The following is a 5,141-nucleotide window of genomic DNA, read 5'->3' as shown; positions in this document are numbered from 1 at the left end:
GGTGGTTTTTCTCGGTTTTCCGACTACACAACCCATAAACACGACTCCTGCTCAGGAATGCACACGACCACCCACCTCACGGTGGCGGAGGAAGGATGGCGTCGGTTGGGGAAACGACATGCTTGCTGGACTTATCTGATCGAAACCATAAAGTTGGGTGGCGGATGGAGGTGAAGAAGGGGGGTGACGGCCGGTGGGAGATATAAGGAGTGACGGCTGGAAAGGGTTTAGTTAGGGTTAGGGTTTGTATGACTATATACCTGAGCCCTAGCAAACTAAGTGCCGTAATGTCAAGATCAGCCCCTCCATCCAGAAATCATTTCAAAATAAATCCCATATTTACCTTTTAAACAGGGCCGATCCATTATTTTTTACTACCCGGGGCGAGATAAAAAAATTATGCCCTTATATGTGAACTGTACAATAGCAAAAACATATAATGAAACAAAATATAAAAATAATCACCTAAAACGATGTCTTCGCACATTTTTTTGAAGCGAAAACATCTCTTGTTTTACAATAATCAATATTTTTTTAAAAATCACTTTCAATACTTAAAATTGCTAATTCATTCAATCTTTCTTGAGTCATGGTACTTCGGAGATATGATTTCAAAAGCTTCACTTTTGAAAAACTTTTTTCCGCGGAAGCAACCGTAACCGGCACCGTCAACTGTATCCTATATGCAACCAACACATTAGGGAACATATTCATTCTTCTTGCATACTCCATTATTTGAATATATGTCCAAGGAATTCCACTTTTGTATGTTTCATCCGACAACATTTTCTGCAAAATCTTTAACTCAATGAATAAACCATCTCCATCAATATCATAATCTTCACCATTTTTCAAATTGGACTCAAGATTTAAACAACATTTCTTTAATTCATCATCAACTAAAGAAAATAATTTGGAACCATCAAACAAAAAACCAAATATCGATTCAAAATATTTCATTTGTTCAAATCTACTTTTCAATTGAGCAAGAGTCATATCAACAAGAATAAAAAAATAATCCCTTTTAAATGCTTTTTGAGAAGATTGGTGTTCTCTTTTCGTATTTGGAATTTCATCAAAATGTTTTTTTCTTTTATAATTGCGTTTTTGAGGAAATTCGGGTTTAACTTTAACACTATTTGCTATTTCTTTTGCTTCACTAATAGCAAAGTCAAACTCACTTTCCCTATATCCTTCAAAATAATTAATTAACCCCTCTAAATTTTTTACAACAACATCAAGAAGCATTTCTTTGGATTGTAACTTTTTTCTTACCAAATTAATTTTGTACAAAATATCATACCATATAACTAAACTTAAAATAAATTCAAAACTAGAAAACTCACCATTTACTAGTGAATCAGCATCTCTACACACTTGTCCATTATCACTTATTTTAGATAATTTTTAAAGCTTTTCTTATTTGATAAAATCGTGTTTTTATTGCTTTAATACATTCAATATGACTTTCTCAACGAGTAGCTGATAATGATTTAAGTGTTAGATCATCAATAAACTCAAGTAAAACACTCCATCTTTTGGTTGAATTAGAAAAAACATTATAAATCGTTTGACATGTACCAAAAAAGGCTTTTGCCTTTTGGCAAGAATTTGTCATATCACACAAAACCAAATTTAAACTATGACATCCACAAGGCATATAAAAAGCTCTATTATTTATATCAAGCAATCGTTTTTGAACACCTTGGTGTTTACCTTTCATATTTGCCCCATTATCATACCCTTGACCACGAACATAATTAATATCCAAATCAAGAGATTTTAGGGCATCTTGCAAAACATTAAAAAGACCTAGACCGGATGTATCTTCTACAATTAAAAACTCTAAAAAAACTCTTCAGCTTTTAATGGAACACTTTCCAAATCTACACATCTTATAATCAAAGTCATTTGTTCTTGGTGACTAGCATCCGGAGTGCAATCAAGAATTACAAAAAAATATTTTGCCTTTTTGATTTTTTTTATAATTGCACATTTTACCTCGGATGCTAACATTTCAATTAATTCATTTTGAATTTTATGACTAAGATAATGATTATGTGTTTCTTTGTCTTGAATCATTCGGAAATGTTCTTTCATTACCGGATCCCACTCCGCAATCGATTCAATTACACTTAAATATTGTCATTTGAGTTTTCATAAAAATTTTCATTGGTACCACGAAAAGCCAAGTTAGTTTTTGCTAAACATTTTACAACATAAATAATTCTAACCATAACTTCTTTCCAATGTTCGGTATCTTTTTTTTTTTTTATCATTTCTAGAATTTATTTGTCAATTATTTCGTTTTTATTTAAACTAATTCGCGTTTCATTCCAAGTTCTTAAATTATCCATATGATCAGAACTATTTTCATGTTGTTTTAATGTTTCACTAAGATGCTTCCAATCTTTAATTCTTTCGGTTGCCAAACTACTTTTAGTTTGAATGGTTTTAAACAACTTACAACTAAAACAAAAAAAACTTTATCAAGTTCTTTTAAATACACTAACCATTTTCAATCAAAAGAATCACCATTTCTTAATTTCCGAATAAAAAAAATCAAAAGAAAAATATCTACCAAGTGAATCTTTTGGTAAAATTGTGTTGGTATCAACTTCTCTATTTGGCCCTTTTTCTATTAGTAAATCTTTTGTTTTTGAATCTAAATCATCCCATACTCTAGGATCAAAGCTATTAAAATCACTTGGTTTATCTTTATAAAAAAAAATCATTTTTTTCAAAATCATTGGAAATATCAACTGAATCATTGGAAGTACTAGGTGGAACAATAAAATTATGAACTGGATCATTAGAATTTTGATTTCTAACAAAATATTAATTTAAAGACCCTCTTAATTGAATAGCCTCTTCTTGTTCTTTTCTTTTTCGTTTTCTATTTTGAGCCCCCGATGGTTGTTTTCGGGGAAACATATTTAAAAATCAGCAAATCTAGTTATAAAAGCTAAGCAAAGAAAAAAAAAATAATAAATCTAGTTATAAAAGCTAAGCAAAGAAAGATAGAAACTGACCAAAGTTTTCGTTTTTATTCCTTACTTTGAAGATGTCGATTATCTGAAAAATAAAACATAAAATCAGTATTACAAATCCATTTTCAACAACTACTGACTAATAACACTATAATGAAATAAATATATACCTTTCAAGAGACTAAAATACAAAGCAATAGATTTCAAGATTTTAAAATAAACAAAAATCAGTCTCCCAAGTCCCAAGTTCCAAGTTCCAAGTCCTGATTCACATCACAGAAACAAGAACAAAACTTTAGAAAAGTAATTTAGAAATTTGTATCATAAACAAACCATAGTAATCAGAAACTATACTTGAAGTAAACCATAAATCTCATATACCAACAGCTATCTCATATACCAACAGCTGAATTTGATGCTCGAATTTGTATCAGAAACAAAAGATTACTTTTTTTTATTGTGATCCAATAGGTAAGAAAAAACATTCCTGACTCCTAAAACAAACCGTAAAACCATATTTAGTGGTGATAGATTGATGCAGCAGCCAGCAGGTTTGGTGTTCAAAAAGAAATAAAAAAAATTCATTTGAAGAAAAGTAGAGAACTTACCCTAATCAGTTGAAGAGTAGAAGATGAGAAGAGAATTCAGAAACTGATAGAATTCGTTCACTTCGTTGTCTATTTGAAAACAATATAAAATTCCAAGTCTACAACTCAAACAACAAATCACAATAATCAATTAATCATATTCTGAATAAAGAAATGATGATTGATGGCTAAAAGTTTACTAGTTTAGCAAAATCACAATCAATTGAAGAAAACTCACCCAAAAATCGAGTGAATGAGAATGAAGAATAGAAATCGGCAATCGGGTTGTGTCTCTAGTCACCGGGTTGTGTTTGATTTCTCGGGTCCCTTCGTTTGTTATTGTTGAAAAGGAAATCGATCTTTGTCTTCGAACTCAGTAATTAGAAATCAAAAATCAGATGTTGAAAGATCGATTGAATGTATAGACTATCAGTTTTAGAGAAGATTGAATAACAAATTGAGAGGAAGGAACGAGAATCGGCAAATCAAACCACACAACAAATACTTCAGCCAATTTGAACGTTGGTCGACTCCTCGATCTCCCCACTATCCGATTGTGTTCATTTGACGATTGCGTTCTCAACTTGGCGCTAAAGAGTCAAGAATCGTTGAATCGGTGATGCCCAATGTTGCCGATCGTTGTTTGTTATTGGATTGGAGTATTTGGGCTTAATTTTGGGCCAAAATTACATATATATATATATATATATATATATATATATATATATATATATATATATATATATATATATATATATATATATATATTACTTGCTACATAAAAAGTATGCCCCTGTTTTTTGATACCCTGGCCTAAGCCCAACTTGCCCATGTAGTTGGGCCGAGCCTGCTTTTAAACCCCAGCATTAAAAATCCATTGCAATCTAGGTACAATATTTACAAAACATCCCCTTTGCCTCCAAAATATCTTCAAATAAAGTCCCAGAAGTTACCATTTAGTCCCTGCCTTCATAAATACTTACAAAACCAATCCAGAACTTACACTTTTAACCTCCAATCTCTAGAATTGTGACAATTAGCTCCTCGAGACCAACACCTTAGTGTATAATTATTGATTTTAGGGCTACTATACATTCATTAGTTTATTTATTTATTTAATAAATAAACGGGATGTTACATACTATATCATTATCTCATTAGTAGTTTAATACTCTTCGGGTATATATACCTCAGGGGTTGCTCCAGCCGCCCTAACATTTGCTATAACTACTTTGATTTCAGCAGCAGATAACGGATCCAAAGGATGTTCTGTACATGTTGAAAATTGGAAAATATCCTATTGAAAATTACAGTAGTCACCTGGTTTTCTATAGTGTTTACAATCACATCTTTCAATAACACTTCAAGAAACCACTGTTAATAGTAATACACACACCAATTATGGTGTTCGAGGACCCAAGCAGTGAAAAGAGAAAGTAAGGACCAATGGCACACATGTGCCAACAGAGAACACAAATAAACCCTAGAAAAAGGAAACGCAAACCTGCAACAGGAACGACCATGTAGGTGGAAGCAATAGACGGAGATCCAAGGAATATCGGTG

General features: G+C 31.8%; 1 long non-coding RNA gene across 1 annotated transcript; it reads right to left on the bottom strand.

The window, feature by feature from the left end:
* Positions 1-362: 362 nt before the first annotated feature.
* On the bottom strand, positions 363-4,229 carry LOC145069044 (uncharacterized). The gene is made up of 5 exons (XR_013689245.1): positions 3,816-4,229; positions 3,599-3,696; positions 3,161-3,253; positions 3,033-3,075; positions 363-789 (listed from the first exon to the last, which is right to left on the bottom strand). It is a non-coding gene; the product is annotated as an uncharacterized LOC145069044 (long non-coding RNA).
* Positions 4,230-5,141: the final 912 nt, after the last annotated feature.

This window comes from Lactuca serriola, chromosome 8 (assembly GCF_051521515.1).
Source record: "Lactuca serriola cultivar US96UC23 chromosome 8, Lser_US96UC23_V15, whole genome shotgun sequence".
NCBI classification, from domain to species: domain Eukaryota; kingdom Viridiplantae; phylum Streptophyta; class Magnoliopsida; order Asterales; family Asteraceae; genus Lactuca; species Lactuca serriola.
Note: the sequence above shows the minus strand (reverse complement) of the source record. Positions and strands in the feature narration are given on the sequence as shown.